The following is a 17698-nucleotide window of genomic DNA, read 5'->3' as shown; positions in this document are numbered from 1 at the left end:
CCGCGCCTCCTGAGGGACGGCGGGGAGCGCCCGGCAGCTGCCCGCCGCTGGCCCGGCCAGGCTGCCCCCGGGCGACCCGGCGGGGATGCTGCCGCGGAGCTGCCGCTGTCGGCGGTGCGTGAGGCGCTGGGGCGGAGTGAGCCCGGTGCCGCCGGAGGACGGAGTCCGGCGGAGAGCCGCGGGAGCCCCGCCTGTGGTGGCTGAGGAGGTACCGACATGGCATCGACGTAGCGACCACAAAAGCAGTTTCGCAAGTGGCCTCCAGTTTTGAAGCATCTGATATTTTTATGAAATCTCAGCTTTTAGGATTGGGTCGTTTACAGGAAAAAAAAAAAATGTTATCGTTAACAAAGATGAGTGCCACGTAGTTGTTGCAGCAGAGAAAAACCCACGCGCTTTCAAGTGCCAAAACCCAAAGCTGTTGAAATAGGGGCGGTTTAAAATTTGTATTTGCCTTAATTTTTGAGGTACTTGTCATTTTAAAAACTGCTGGTGCTCCTGTGGGTCAGTTTTAGCAACCTGCTTGGGCTGTGGCTGTGGGAGGCCCCAAGCTGTGGAGTGTCCCTTCCTGTATGAAGTGAGACAGCTCTCCTCAAGCCCCACCTAAAGCGGTTGAGAAGTGCTTATTCTTCTCTATGCTGAAGGGCGGTAAGGCAGCTTGGGATGTTCTTGACGGTAAAGCACCAAGCTAGAACTCAGGCAGTTTGAGCTCAGACCTCCGGGAATAATGGCATCATCTGATTCTCCTACCGGTGAAATGGTGATAATGCTTCCACGTCCTGTATGATCTGCTTAGACAGTGATGCAGAGATTCTCTCTTACGATATGACAGGCTCTGCTGTCTAAGTAACAGTGTTGCCTGCAATTATGTTCAGTCGATTCATGTCAACTGTTTTGTTGTCAATTCAAACAATTACAGGAATAAATTAGACTCTCAGCTTTGATACAAAATCAACACTGAATTTTTAAACTCGGTGGTTGCAGAGAGTGAATGGAAAATATGAGTCCTGAAAGTTTAAACTCAAAAGACAGTTTAAAAGAAAACCAAAGCTACCTTTGGTTTCTTACACTTTTTTGGCAACATAAAGATTTGGGTTCTGTCTCAGTATAATTTTGTGGCAGTTTTTGGTGATAAAGTTATCAGATTACTTGCCTTTCCATGTACTTACCTCTGTCCTGTATGTACTTGAAAATTGAGGACTAAGACTGTGTGTTCAGTTTGCTCTTATCTTGGAAGTGTGAGTAGAAATTCTCAGAACTGACATTTGACAATATACAGCATTAGTAGCCCCTATTTTCTGGGGGTCACTTGCTTTTTTTTTTTTTTTTGTTTCTTTTCCCCCAGGGCAGGGCAGCAGAGAATACTCACAATTTTTGCTTTGTTGAAACAGCCAACTGTGTATATGTTTTATTTTATTTTTGATAATGCTTTGAATTTGCAATAGTTTCTCAGATGTTGTCTGTAATGGCAAGTGTGCAGAATTCTCTTGATACTGGTTTCCTTCTGGTAACTACTGCTGTTTTTTCATTTTAGTCTTTAAAATCCAAATTGACCCTGCAGATATTGGTTCTAAATGTTTCTATAAAATAATGGTTTTGGTGCAAAGCTTGATCTTACTTTGCATATATTGGCTCTTCTGTTGCGCCATCTTTACTTTCCACAGCTTACATGTCCTATTCTCCAATTTTTTCTCCTCCCCTTTTGTAAATTGACGTTTGCTTCCATCTCAGGTTGACTTACGATGTTTCTAGGACATACCAGCTGCATTTTTAATGTTTTTACTGTACTGCTTCCCATGAGATGTATCTATCTGTTCTACTAATTTCTTTATATTTGTTGTTTCTTTTGCCATGATACTTACCAAAGGACTCCATAAATGTTGTTTATGTGCTATGCTATGCTGATCAGTATATTCACATTGTTTTATCATGTTTCCTGACTGGATCTGCATGTACCTTTACACTTTGATTGTAAGCTGAGGGGAGAGGAGAAAGTCTTTTTTACATACATTTTCAATAGCTATTGCAACAGGTTGCTGATCTGTGTCTTATAGGTGCTACCATAATACTACTACAATAATAAGCCATTAACGACGGCTGGTTTAGATCTATTCTGAGATGGGCTGAACAACATAGTGATGAAACCATCAGTAGTTATTTTGCCTAGAAAAAAGATGCCCATATAGAGATAGCAGTAGCTGCATTCCCCTAGTGATCGCTGTACTGAGAATCTCTATGAGGAAATTCATTATATTAAATTTAGTTTGCTTTGGAAACCATTATTTATTTTGTCCCCGAGGCAAAGCATTGTCCTGTGTAAAGCATCTTTTTAAAAAAGTGTCATTTTTACTTGATTTATTATGAATAAATCAGGCTTAATGAAATGCAGTCAGAAACCTCTATCTTCTGAGATAGTGTATTTTATTAAACTAGATAGATAAGATCATAAAAACTACAAATTTGGCGTAGGGTTTTCCTTTCTGTTTGTTTTCTTTAGCATTAAAAACTCTTTATAGACAGTTCCAGCTTATCGTAACAAATGCAATTTAGTCACTTAGTCAATGTCTTTCATCAGTTTGAGGGCTGTGAGTTTTGCACCATCCCAAGGTCTGTTTGTTCATTCTTAGGGCAGGGCTTAGTCCCGTGAATCATTCTCTTACAGGTACTTCCAGACAAATTGAGTGGGGTCTAAGCATTCTGCTGCTGGTCATGTGTTGGAAAAGCAACTTTTCTATCTGCTGCAGTAGCATCAAACGGTTGTTTTCCCTTATTTTAGGATCTTTACTTTGTAACTGTGTATTTACAGTTGATTTTATTTATAGTTTTCAATAACTATCAAATAAGAGGCAAGTTGTGACAGTTGGTGTGGCATATTACAATGGTAATGTTTCGTAGCTCTGTAGCATCTTTATTTAAGGGACTCACATGCATTTTAATTATTTTAGCTCCACAGCACCTGTTGTAGGTGAACATTGTTATTCCTCATTTACCTGTGAGCAAGCAGAATTGTGAATAGTGTTTAAGTAAATAAAACGAGCAGCAAAGACTCAAGAGGAATTTCTACAGCATTGGTGGAGGATAGAACTTTTCCCTTGTAATCATTGCAAGCAGTGATAATTGCTACATTTGCAGTAGAAGGGGGCCCTCACAAATCATAGAATATTTGGGGTTGGAAGGGACCTTTAAAGGTCATCTAGTCCAACCCCCTGCAGCGAGCAGGGACACCTTTAGCTGGATCAGGTTGCTCAGAGCCCCGTCCAGCCTGGCCTCAAATGTTTCCAGGGATGAGGCTTCTACCACCTCTCTGGGCAGCCTGTGCCAGTGTTTCACCACCCTCACAGGAAAGAATTTCTTCCTTCTATCCAGCCTAAATCTGCCCTCCTTTAGTTTAAAACCATTACTCCTTGTCCTGTTGCAACAGGCCCTGCTAAAAAGATTGTCCCCACCTTTCTTATAGGCCCCCTTTAAGTGCTGGAGCCTTCTCTTCTCCAGGCTGAACAACCCCAACTCTCTCAGCCTGTCCTCACAGGGGAGGTGCTTCAGCCCCCTGAGCATTTTTGTAGCCCTCCTCTGGACTGGCTCCAACGGGTCTGTGTCTGTCTTGTGCTGGAGGCTCCAGAGCTGAACACAGCACTGCAGGTGGGGTCTCTCCAGCATGGAGCAGAGGGGGAGAATCCCCTCCCTCGACCTGCTGGCCATGCTGCTTCTGATGCAACCCAGGATACGGCTGGCCTTCTGGGCTGTGAGCGCACATTGCCGGCTCATGTCCAGCTTTTTGTCCACCAGTACCCCCAAGACCTTCTCTGCAGGGCTGCTCTCAATCTTCGTCCCCCAGCCTGTATACTGGGGGCTGCCCCAACCCAGGTGTATACTGATACTGAGTGTTGCCTCAACCCAGGTGGAGAACCCTGCACTTGGCGCTGTTGAACCTCATGATGTCCCACTTCTCAAACCTATCCAGGTCCCTCTGGATGACATCCCATCCCTCAGGCGTGTCAATCGCACCACCCAGATTGATGTCATCTGCAAACTTGCTGAGGGTGAACTCAATCCCACAGTCTAAGTCATTAATGAAGATATTAAAGAGAACTGGTCCCAGTACAGACCCCTGAGGGGCACCACTTGTCACCAACCTCCATCTCGACTCTGAGCTGTTGACCACTACCCTCTGGATGCAACCATCCAACCAATTCCTCATCCACCAAGCAGTCCACCCATCGAATCTTCAATTTAGGGAGAAGGATGTTGTGGGGGACCATGTCAAAGGCGTTGCAGAAGTCCAGATAGACAACATCTGTGGCTCTTCCGTTGTTCATTGATGTAGTCACTCTGTCATAGAAGGCCACCAGGTTGGTGAGGCAGGACTTGCCCTTGGTGAAGCCATGCTGGCTGTCCTGTATCACCTCCCTGTCCTCCATGTGCCTTGGCAGAGCTTCTAGGAGGATCTGTTCCATGATCTTCCCAGGCACAGAGGTGAGGCTGACAGGACGGTAGTTCCCAGGGTTCTCCTTTCTACCCTTTTTAAAAATGGGTGCAATGTTTCCCTTTTTCCAGTCACCACTTCCACTCATAGGAAGTAGCAATAGCATAAATGTACAGGCAGCCCTTCTAGATCAAAACTGTTCTTTTTGCTGACAGAGTGAATCTCTATGAAGAGCTAATCTGCAAGGAAACATCTGTGTGGAAAGAGAAGTTGTTGGAATATTTGGTGTAATGGGCATGAAATCTTGCAGGTTCTTTTTTTCCCTCATTAAAAGTTGTAGCAAACCAGCTTGAGCAGCGAAGGCATGCAACTTGATTGTTAAAACTCTATGTGGATCCTCTCATTAACAGGTAAAGTGATTTCTTTTCATAGTAGCTTCATCTTCCTTTGATGAGGAGTAAGAGCTTTCGTATTTAAACCACAGTTGAATCCTCACTGCATAATTTACAGAGGCAATTTAAGACCGTATGACCTGTCTGTTGGAGGTTATTAAACTTACACCCCTACTCATAAACCAGAGTTAAGTCACCTGATGTAGCAGCCATGGTTTAGGGCAGGAGACTTTGCACTGAAGGTGATCAGCAGTGGTAGCATGATTTGTCCCACTCTCTGAGCTGTGGCTGTGGAAACAAGTCCCTGCAGCTGGGGTCAGATATCAGCCTTAGGTGGCTGTTAAAGCTGTTGCAGCTGACAGCCATCTTGCTATAAAATACTAAATCTGATGTACGTGGTTGGCCATATATTTTCTGCTCCATGAATTAAACTTTTAGAGCGGATGAATTGTGGCTACTTAACTGTGTTCTCTGGTATAGTGGACAGCGTCTGGCAAGGCTATTGTATATATACTGCCCTCCTTGGTAAACTTTATTTGCATCTGATTGCCAGATACATGCTAAGTGTTGCTAAATAGCTTAAAATCACTTCCTTTGGCAAACAGTTTAGAGAAACTGAAATACAATAAAGTGTAATGAAAGGCTGGTGCTGATAGCATTGAGGTCAGCTCTTGCTGTGCACATAGAAAAGTATTGATTTGTTGCAGTAACTTATGCTGGGAGTTAGTATTGCTTAACACCTAACCGGCAAATAAAGCTAATCTTTGAGATATACAAACAGATAGAAGTAGTGAAAAAGAGCAAATGGGAAGATTATCTGATCCTTTGATACGTACAAACAGATAGGAGTGAAAATGAATTTGTGCATTATATGGTCTTTAAATTTTACCCAGTTAGTATAGCAAGACAATTATGCAGTGAAATACAGATACTGCTATAACATGCTTGAGAAGAGCTAGCTAGTGTAGTGGAACTCAACAATCAGTATTTGAATCCTCTTTTTAAACATCTGTGTGTTTTAATTTTATTTAATAAAAATACTCTTCAGAGTGTGGAGAGAAGAATTGAAGAAACTTTCTGTCTGTATATTCAGTGGGTGCTGTTTCCTTGGCAAGCTGAGTCTTTCTTTGAAAGCAAGAACTTATGACTCTCTTAAAGCAATCAACTCTTTTAGCCATACCAGTTTTCCGCATAATTTCTCTACATTAGAGTAAAACCAAAGCATTTCTAATACGCAAGAGAAAAGCGGAGGGGGCAGAGTGGAAAGCCAGGCCCAAAGGAATAAACAGGAATATGTCTGTGAACCTCAGGATCTCTACCCCTGGCCTACTTTGTAACCACAAGTAAGTCTTACCCGTTTAGCCCTTCTGCTTTTTGTTCTTATTTTGATTCTGAGGACAGAGACTAGCTGATAAGTGTGTCATCTGGGATACAGTGAGACCAAGCAGCCAGGAATATAAAAGCAGGTAAAAAATGAGGAAATGAGATGTCAGTCTATTCACTGTAAGAATACTTTAAGTATACAGAGGCGCAAGATTAGAAGATATGGAGCCAAATCCACTCCTGCTGTCAATTCGCTTCTGTATGGCATTAAAGATAATTTGGCCATTTATATTTAATCTGATTTGCATAGACAGGCGGCTTGAATTAGGTGGCTGTGAATGGAGTGCTATTTCATGCAAATCACTTGACTAAGTGTCGGTCTGGTCTGACTGAGAACAGCTGTGAGCTCTGGCATTTCAGTAGCACCAAATTGTAGATGTGAAACGTGCTTAATTATACGCATAACCACTAAAGCCAATGATGAAGCTTATTCAGAGTTGAGGACATGTAAGAACTTTCACGTTCTTAATCTCAAGGGGCACTTATGGATTGTTGTTTTCTGATTGAAAAGTGTTAAAGAGCACTTTTAATGAATAGAAATACATTGCAGATTGGCGGGGTTTTTTTCTTCTTTATATCCTAACTGGCTTGTGGAGAATTTTTTGGAACATGAGAGAATCCAATGCCACTGTACTTTGGGGAAAAGAAAAAGAAAAAACCCAGAGCACTAGTGGCTAGAAAAACAGAGGTCAGTTTGGTTGTGTAACAAACAGTCAATTCAAGTGTCTGATATTTGAATAGATGATTGCTGACTCTTGATCTGATGATAGGTCATTCAGAGTTTGTGTTGTCCTTACTGCTGTAGCTTCTTCCTCCTTATTCTGAAACTGTGCTGCAATATATTCTATGGGTAGAATCCATTTCTTTCACTGTTAAAATTCTGATGTTGGTTTATCGCTAGTAAGCCTTGTTGAATACATTGTCATCCCAGGCCATTTATTTTGTACGTATGATAATACCTCGTGGTTTTGTAGTTTAGGGCAGTGCTGGTTTGCAGTTAATCAAATCTGCGTTTCTAAATGTTATGGTCCTAAATAAGTCATCTCTCAGAACAGTCAGCAGTTTAGCACTTCACTGAATATTTTTACTACAAATCCAGCACACTTTGTAGGATATTTTTACTATGTATACAATACATTTCCCTTCAGTAATATTGTTAAATGTTTGTTCTTTGTTGTTATGTGCCAAAGTAAATTGAACTCCTGTTATCCAATACTGTTATCAAGCCAGGATCATTAGAAAAAGCAGGAGATAATTCTCCAGGTGTCTTTATTAAACATGCTATCTTGCTGAAGAACTGCTGACTATTGGCAGAGCTGTAGGTAAAGAAGGTAGGAATTTTATTAAATATTTGTAAACGCTCTCCCGTTCCTGTGTGCACAAATGGGAAGCGAGCAGTCCAAAGAAACTTGCTTATAATGAGTCTTTCCTCCCTGTTCCCATCCTTTCTCCCTCAGCCTTCTTCCTTCTGTTGTAAGAGCTGTTCCTTCTGCAGGCGGTAGATAATACACTTCTGTTTGAGTTTATTCGTTTGGTCTGCCTGCATCTCTCTTGCATGTTCTTTTAGGTTGTTTTGTTTTGTTTTGTTTTGTTTACATTTTCCCGGGAATATGGAATTAGATTTGTATTACTTTACGAAGTACACCGCGAGCCCTCTAGTGGTACTTCCTACCTTCGCTTTAGGCTGTGGTAGCATTTTTTTCTTTCCAGCTGTGCTTGCCTGAGCCGAAGGAACCAGCTTAACGCCTATTTAAACTCCTTTAACCTTCCGGTTATTTTTATTTGTGTATTTAGTGTGAGAAGGACTGCTCGCGTTCGGGGGTGCGCTGGCGCCCCCGGTAGCGCACCCCCATCCTCGGCAGCCCGGCTGGCCGCGGCCACAGCCCGGGCCGGAGCGCTCACTGGCGCCCCCTCCCGGCGGGCTGGGGCACGGCGGGGCGGCCGGGGCGGAGCGGGACGTGGCCGCGCTGCGGGCGGCAGCCGCGGGAAGCGGAGCCGCTCGCCCGGCCGGTCCCTGCGGCGGGTTCCGAGGCGGCGGCGGCCGAGAGGCACACCGCTGCGCTGCCGAGCGCCCTCGGGTGGCGGGAAGCGGCTCCGGAACGCGAAGGTGCCGAGCAGGAGCGGCCGGGGGCGGCGGGGGGAGCGAGGCGGGGAGGCGGCAGAGAGCTGGCGGCTCCCGGCACTGGCTGCGGGGTTTTGGTGGGGTGGAAGCTCCGGGCGCCTCTTAGAAAAACGCCCGAGCGCGGGGGAGAACGGCAGCGCTGGCGTGGGGCGACACCTGCCCGGGATTGTAACGCTGTCCTTCCCGTCACGCTCCGGCCGAGCCTTCGCAAAGATTTGCCGGTACTGCGTCCTCCTTCTTCGGGCGGGTACAGCCAAAACCAGTTCAATGCGGGCTTTGGGATCTTTGCAGCACATGCACAGAGTTTACGTGCTCTAAATGCCTACGATACGGAGGAATCCAGCAACTTCTAATGGGATGCATCTGCCTAGAGGAAGAATTCCTCATTTAAGATGGGTAATAAGCAAACGATATTTACTGATGAACAGCTAGATGCCTACCAGGTAAGATGCCTTACTTTGCCTTAGGGGAAGGAAAGGCGTAATGTGTTTGTGGTTGGTTTTTGTTTTGTTGTTTTGGGGGTTGCTTTTTCCAAATAGAAACAAGGACTTAATTTGTAGCCTGTATGCATATATTCTGTTTCTTCCAGCAGCTGTAATAGTATTCTAAGGCTGCGTTGTTGAATATATTCAGTTTAATTCCCTTCACTGTATAAAGGGAAAGGAGTCAAATCCTCAGTGTCTGAACTAGGAAGCAGGATAAAGACTGTGACTAGCTTGACCATGGGAGAATCTTTCTATTGAGTGTTTTGTAAAGAAAAAAGTGTAGCAATAACCTCTTTTTCTGTCCCTGATAAGTCATACAATATGCTTAATGTAATTCCAGAATACGTATCCTTGTGCTCTCATCCACTCCTGGATGGCCATTTCTTACCTTGACAGAAGTACGCGTTTTATATCCAGGAATAGCTTATTGATACTTCTTTATTTACTTCACATTGCATCAACTGAATTTTTCATGGGGTAAAAAAATCATAATTCACAGTTTTCAGTCGTGTTTCAGTACACTGCAAATCATACTGAAATGGATTGCAGGAAACTATCTGCACAGTGGACATTTTGAACAAATTTCTGGAAATACAGTGAGGCAATATATCAAATAGAAGTGTGCTGAAGGAGGCAGTTGACTGCTTATTATGAGATGCAGACAGGGCTGGCTGCATTGCTCTGTTCCCTTACATGAAGTGATAAACATAAAATAAATGCTAATTTCCTGCACTGGCAATTCTGTCTATCTCGTGATAACCAAGTTGATAACTCTTTTTACCTTCAGCATCTTGACTCAAGCCCTTGGAGTAGAAACGAAGGTTTTAAATACTAGTTTTCTTTGGAGTTACTGATAACATGGACTTTTCATAGGTGTAGATATTTAGCCACAGAGTCAGGCTAGGGATATATGCTAAGCTGCCTTAAAATATTATCCAATGCTGAAAATAAGGCATAAATTAAATGTTCTTATTAAATTCCTGGCCTTTCTCTTGTTATGGTAGGAAATGTGAAAATGGAGTTTCTTTAGTTTCCACTTTGTCATACATCTCACCCTCACCAGCAGTCTGTCACTGTAACAAATTAGTCTAAGTTAGTGGTCTTAGACTTAGTAGTCTAAGATCCAAAAAGGCTTTTTTACATCCGTGCTAGATAGATAAGAGGGAAATCAAAGATCTGTAAAACACCAATGTCTGTCTTCCTGCTACCGATAAAAGTGAACACAGAACAGAGCCCAAGTGCAGTGAAACAAAACAAAATCCAAATGTAATTAATGTTATCTTCTTGACATAAACTGGCAAATGCAAGAGCTGAAATGTCATCCCTAATTCACTACTCCTCATGTAGAAATTGCCTTTCTCTAATGGCTTTTGCAGCCCCTGCCTTTCATAATGCTGGGTAATTGATCTCAAAGCCTGGCAGTAGTTAGACCTGGTGGATTGAGTCAGCCCATGGGATTTCTCTGTTACAGGCAAACTTGTAGTTCATTAGTATAGTGCTACCTAATTTTTGACTAGTAATATCACCTGTTATATATGGTAAGTACAATAAAATAGTAACTTTCAGGACAATAACTAACCTCCAGAATTTGTCAGGAAGGAATATTAGCCTCATTCTGTGGACAATCAGATAAAAGTCCTTATTTTGATGGTGATTTGCCTCTGACCCCTTAGTTACACATACCTCTTGGATCTTTTAAACATAGAAATCCTGGGCTTACTGCTGTAGGCATCCATACAGAGGTCTTGCCTCTCCACTCCACTCGGGGGGAGTATGCAGTTGCTGTAATACAAATGGAGCTGTTTGACTTGGAGTTTGCCATCTTATCTGCTTTTTTCTCATTTGTGGAGTGCCTTCAGAACAGAAAAGGCGAGAAGGGGGTAAAGGTTCCACAATTTTTAAAATGCAGTTTTTTCGTTCCTTGAACCAGCAGTTGAGTTGCCAGGTCCTCTGAACACTGGGCCAAAGAAACACTGTACTGGGGTCCACTTTGCAACAGACTGTTGTGCACATCTGGACCCCACTGTACAGCCAGGGATCTACATATAAATTGCTTTTTAAATGGATCGTTGATTTTTTTTCTAAATCAGTACTAGGCAACTTCTTGTGAATCTTTATGTCTATGAGTTGGTACTGTACTCCTTACAATAATACCCAGGGTTACAGCATCCATAGTATCAATATGGCTGAAGCAAAAGAGTCAACTTAATCCTTTTTCTAAAATAGATTTTTTTTTTTTAATTGTGCCACATTTCCTATTGGAAGACTGTTCAAAACCTCACTCACCTTGTGGTTAGACTTATAATTTCTTTATTTCAATAGATTTCTGCCCCTTGTATTATCTGGTTGTAATTTCCACCATTTTTGTCTGTAACACGAATTGCTTTGAGCTTATAGCACCTGAATGCTACTACAGTAGTGAATTTTTTTTTAATCCATTATGTTGTAAGTGCTTGTTCCATAGAAGACACTGTGAGATGGAAAAGTGAGACGCTAATGTGTTTCAAGTATGGTAAAACCCTGTGTGAGTGGCTTTGGTTTTCAGGAGTAAAGATCAAGCTGCAGAAAAATCCCCTTTTGAAGAGCTAGCATACATAAATCTTAGATCAAGCATGCATAAATCTCAGATCATTACTATGATATTAATGAAGTAAACTAACCTTATTTGATTTGTCTAAAACTTTCTGAAATGACCATGTATAAACTTGTTTGGCATATAAACTGTCATATTGAAGAGTCACTTTTTAGCAGAACCTTTACATTTAAATGAAATAATTGTAAATCTGGTCACCCACAAGATGACCTCAATGATTTTAATAGATAAGTGTTTTAAATGCTCTTCAGTAAGACTCATGATGGGTGGCCGGTGGAAACTGTAAAAGAGATGTGTAATAGTACTTGGTTATATTAAACCTCTCAGCTTTTTTTTTTCAATTAGAAGTAGTTAGAGGCAAATTAAAGAAAGGCTGGAAAGCTGCAGATCTCCTAACACCTGTCTTCTGTTATTAAGATCGTATCACCTGCTATTAGGATAATGTTCTAGTTGGCAGCTCTTTAAATTTTTGTAAGCTTAGTGAAATGTTTTGGAAGCTAGTCTTTTGTGACCATTTGTTTCTTCATTGAGATTCACCTCATTTAAATAAGTTAGCCTTATAAGAAAATGAATTCTGCTAAGGATTTCTGCTGCTTATGCCCTAAGAGTACTTGACTTTTTAGCTTCTCAGTAAGATAGCTATATGAATCTAATCAGCCTTGACTTGAGGATATTGTCAAAATTCCTGTTCATCATTGGTTTACTTTGTGACTTGCTGATTTTTGAGACTTTTCTAATTTGGAGTAATTTTTGTATTGCTAAGACTGCTCTATATTATTTCCTTATTTATAAAACTTTCCAGTGGAGCTGTTGCAGGAATAGAATAAAATTGCCCTTATGAAACCACATGTAAAAGGCAGAATTATGTATGTATTGTCTTAGAGGAGAAATATGCATTTAATGAGTTTAAGAAATATTATTTCACAGTAGCTTTGCGTACTTGAGCGTTGCTCTTCTTTAATTCTGTTGTTCCTTTCTCCAGTTTTTCTTCTTTTCTGTAGGGAAGTGTTTTGTGTATTTATGTGAAATTAGTTTTATTTGAAAACCGTGCTTTATGCACAATGATACTTGCTTCTGAAAGTGGTAAGTGATAATCTTTCCTTCAGTGGACTCTGCTGCCCTCCATAAACTGCATGCTCTGGTATTGGCAGTAGATCCACAGAACAAATCACATGAGGTCTGATTCCGGTGCCATTCCTCATGTTACACTGTGTATGTATACTTTACATAAAGTTAAGTGTCAGCATTCTCAGCACAGTTACCTCCATTGCCATTTTCTGTTCAAATTCCTGTAGAACTAAACATGAAGCAGAACCACTCTAGGAGTTTGCAGTGAAGTCTCACAGACTAGTGGAAAAGGTAGTGGAGTGCCATATTTCGGTATGTTCCCATTTTGTCCTACACCTGCATTCGCCTGACATAGGAAATCAAAGAATAAAACTCTAACAGCCTGTACATTTTGCGCTTTTATCAGCTAAATTTTAGGAGCAGAGACCATTAACCCTACTTTACAAGCAGTGTTGAGTGACTTGCAGAAAGTCACACTGCCAGCCAAGAGCAAAGCTGCCTGTAGAACCTAAGTACATCAGCTATCTGACTCTTTTTCTCTGCAAACTATTTTAAGAACCAGTTAAGCCACCTGAAGGCCAGATTTGAGAACAAAATCCTGTTATACAAGCTCATTGAAATCAATGGGAAATTTTCTGTTTGCTTTATTTTATTCACTTTGCTAGACATAAGGAAGTTAAGGGGATAATTGCAGATTTGTTTGCGTGGTATCTTACCTCCAGAAAACCATCAGTGATATTTTGTGTCAGGCTTCTAATTAACTTGATTATTAAGGGCATGAGGACAGACTGAGTGGGACAGTTGATCTTAGAAAAGGAGCACGTATTTTCTCAGGTCCTGGAGAAGGTACCCTTTCAAGGCAAAGCCTCTATTCTAAATAACCTAAAACCCACAAGGGGCCTCCTGTTAGCAGTTTTTTCAGGCCATTGTATAGCACTAGAAATGGAAGCAATGATTCTCAGGATGAATTCTTGCCAGTAATCTTGAATTGGTAAGAATTATGAAAACTCTGGTGACATTTATTTGTTCAATATTTAGTTTGTGCTTTTCTAGCAGGACTCCTAGTGGCTTTTAGTGTCCAGACAGAATAAACAGATTGCTTTAAGTTTATAATAAACTCAAATACAGTCCACATAATAGCCATGGTATCTCTGGCTTGAAGGCAGATGAATGTCATCATATGCATAAATGATAAATGCTTTCCAGGACCCACTTTACCTTTCCTAAGGAGAGAGTTAATTTAACTTGTTAGTTTACTACTTATTGTCCATCATTGTGTATTTTCTCTATGAGTGAAGTAGCCACAAGAAAATTAGATGATTCATCTCCGTGTTTCTTTGGCCAAAAGTCTTTAATTAAATTGGAATTAAATTTCTGGAGTTTCAGCAACTATAAAATGTAATTATGTTGTTTAGTATGTTGTTTAGTATGTTGTTTAGGCCCTTGTTCCATCATGACTTTAATCCAACGTAGAGCTGTGCCTTCAAAAAAAAAAAAAAAAAGAGGGCAGTCCTGCACCTCTTTCCTGCCATCAATAGATAACTTGTTTTAGCCTAATCTCTTGTACCAGCACTACTGATGTTATATTCTAAGCCACTAAAAGAAAATGATCCAAGCTGGAAATTAATCTTTTTGCTAGCTTAGTTTCCTAACACATTAGTTTCCCTCTTTCAGAGTTCTCCGATGCAATTATACTACTCATCGGAGTGAAGTCCGCATAAAGGAAGAGGCAGAAATAAGAAGCTGAGAAGCAGAAGGGATGGCTGGGCTTCACTTTCAGAGATAGCTTGGAGCCGTGGCTTTTACATTTGCCATTTGAGACCAGACAGGCTTCTTAACGATAAAACATTTTAATGATAAAGTGGTATGTATGATCTTGTTGTGGATCAAAAGTATAGGCCAGGTCACAATTAATTTGTGGTGCTCTGACCCTGAGTAGCTTTAAGATCTCTGCAAGTCATCTGTGAAACCACTGTGATTTTTTTGACACCCCTCATCCCTGACACACAATTCCATGTAATTGGCAGGCATAATTGGAATGCTGCAGTCAGTAACAGTGGTAAGATACTTGCAACTACAGGCAGATACTTACAACTGCTTTTATTATAAATGTTTTCATTATCAGTGTATTTTAGATTATATTAGTAAAAATTTTTTTTGATTAAAAAAAAAAAAAAAAAGGCAGACAGTAGTGTTTGTTTTCAAAGATGTGAGTTTACTCAGACAAAAAAAAAAACGACCAAAACAAACAACCAATTAGTGGACCTTCAGCAAAAGAGGTTTATGATCTGGACATCTTAATGTGTCTTCCAGTGGCATTTTTGCATGATTTCTAGAAGACGAAGGGTAACTTTTCTTTTTCATCTTTTATCTCTGTTTACCTATCAGTTCCCTGTCAGCCTTCTAGTTAAGTAACAGTGTCTGCTGTTTTCTCAAGCCTATGTAATTACAGGATGATTGCTGCTGAGGGCATTACAATTATTTGTGAGATTGCACCTGCGTTTCTTCAGTAAATGAAGCATCCTTAAGTGACAGTTTGACCATAAGTGTTGAATGTGCTGGAATTAGTGAAGACTTAACCAGCTGGCTCCGATTTCACTTTATGCAGTTCCAGACAATGCGACATCAGTATCAGCAGCTCACAAGGTGCTTCTTGTTGTGCCTTGTAGCACTATTCTGCTGCACAATACACTAAAGGAAGAGCTGCTTCTGCAGCCACTTTATATGGAGGACAGCAAGCAAACTCAATAATTGATGCCATGCAGGACTGATGGCATGCCTGGATACCTGAGACAAGCTGTTTGACTGCTTCACCTAGCTGTGATCATTTGCCTTTCTCCTCCTTGGAAGAAGCAGGCATTCAGCCAGAATGATTCTTAGCTTAGGAAATAAATGCTTTTTCACTAGTTGACTGAAGAGCAGGACTAGGGGGCGGGTCATACTAATTGTATGTACTCTTTAAGTATGACTTACCATGTCTGATGTTGTTATCTTGTGGTTCTCTAGCAGATTTAAAGGGATTATCTATTTTAAATATGTTTACATTAAAGGAGGAAAACTATGAAGAGCTGAATTCTTAAAAAATGCTTTGCCACATCACATGGGCCTGTGAGAGAGGTGGATAATCAGGAAGAATTTTGTAGTTTGGTTGCTGTTCCCTGTGTACACACCCTCATCAGCCACTGGCTCTAAGACAAGAAGATGCGTATTCTCTGAATTTACGACCTGAACAGTGTTCTAAACTGATCATCCAATATTTCATTGCCACCAGTGTTCCTAGTTTCGGATGCAGGGCAGAATTTGCTCTAAATACATATTAGTTAAGATAGTGGGGATTAAGGGATATTTCTGTTATTATTATTATCTGATTATTATTGTTCCTCACAGCACCTGAAAATACAACTTGTTTTGTGACTGATGTAGAAATACATGAAATGCAAATTATTTCACTGCTCATACTATGGTTCTGTTGTGAAGTGTGTGAATCTAGCAAACTGCAGATATTCATAAAGAGAAAATTAAACCAGTGTAAATGCAGTCCCATCACAGCCATTCAGAATGCAAGTGAATGCTTGTAAGCTGCTCTTTCAAGTTCAGCCAGCTCTACTTTGCCATCTAGAAAGTTATTTCAAATTCTGTGATACCACAGGGAAAGCTGAATAGTTTGCTGTTTGGAGCAGAGGCTGTCCTTTTGTGCACGTTCCTAACATATGAGAGTTTGCAGCCTTTGCCAAAGCGGCCACAATACAAAGTAATTGTTAGCAAAAGCAGTTAATACCTAATAAGTACATGACTTTTATTATTAAATCAGTTGTCTCTAATAGCAGAATACTCTAAGTTAGAAGATAGGTTTCTTCATGTATTTGTTATTTATAGCTTTCTAGATCCACTTATTGAACGTTTTGGGCCTATACCTTTTTTGATTTAATTTTGTTTCTGGTCTAGTCATTCTGCAGTGAAGAAGTATTTCAGCAAGCTGTGTTTTTTTTTTCCTTCTGAAGTTCCTCATTACAATATTTTTTTTGTTACTGTTAGCCCTGTCTTTAGGATATTTCAGTTATTTTTATAGTGTATATTGCTTTCTGAGTCAAAAGCAGATGGTACACAAGTGGTATCTTTAATGTTTTTCTGTCAGGTCTGAGTTTCCTTCCAAAAGGCTGAAACATTGAGAAGTCGTTTTCAATATTTCTATAGTACAATAACACATTTTCTTTGTTAACAGGATTGCACTTTCTTCACTCGGAAAGAAATCCTTCGGTAAGTAAATTTATTAAATTTTTCCTTTGTGATTTGTATGGGAGGGACTAAACCTTTTTCTGACTTGTGAGGAAACCAAATAAAGCCAGTTATTTTGCATGAATGAATGAGCGTAGGATTTGACTCAGGATACACTTATAATACATAAATGTATATAAGGAAACAGGTTATGATTAGCTTAATGTCAATATCATCGGCTTTTCTAGGGATAAGCTATTGAAGAGTTGAGAGCTAGTGACTTTTCATGAAAGGAATTTGCTGCTTTTCTGCTCAGTTGTATCAATGAGGCACATCCTTCAGTACAGGTTTCAGTATGGACTTAAGTGTGGGGAAAGGTAGTGGAACTTAAACTGCAGAGTGCTGAGGGTCTTTGTTTCTGTACAAACCTTCCCTACAAAGACTGGGATCACTGTTTGCAGTAGAAGGGACTTGGGGTTTTTTGGTAGTCATGGATTGATCCAAACTGAAGTAATTTCTGCCTATGTATATGCTGACTTCTTGTTCTGGATCTCGCCATGGATTCTTGATCTTCTAACGGTTTAGATTAAGGATCCATAAAAGTATGGCATAGATCTGTCCTGTTTTTTTTCCCGGAGGATTTTTGCCTCACCAGGGAGTAAAGATAAACATGTGGTATGTGTCTAGATCTAGGAGCTCATAATGCTTCAGGATTCTCAAATTTGAGTAGTTTCTCAGACATAAGAAGCCTTTGTTTTCATAAACATTGGGAACTCCTTTGAGATCAAAAAGAGGCATGGTCTCAGTGAAGTGTTCTTCGCTCTTGCTCTGTTGTTGTAGACCTCAGTAAGACTGATGTTCAGAGACTCTGTCAAGGCAAAAACTACTGGCATGGCTTGGAGTGGGGTGCTTTATTTTTTGCTGGAAAAATAGAAGTGGAATTTCAGCTGATTCCTTGCATACCTTGTTCTCATTACTCAGAGAAATGGTGGACTCGCTCCTCAGCAGTGCACAACA

The sequence above is a fragment of the Leptosomus discolor genome, chromosome 11, assembly GCF_034619465.1.
Source record: "Leptosomus discolor isolate bLepDis1 chromosome 11, bLepDis1.hap2, whole genome shotgun sequence".
Lineage (NCBI taxonomy): Eukaryota > Metazoa > Chordata > Aves > Leptosomiformes > Leptosomidae > Leptosomus > Leptosomus discolor.
This window is presented reverse-complemented; position numbering follows the sequence as displayed.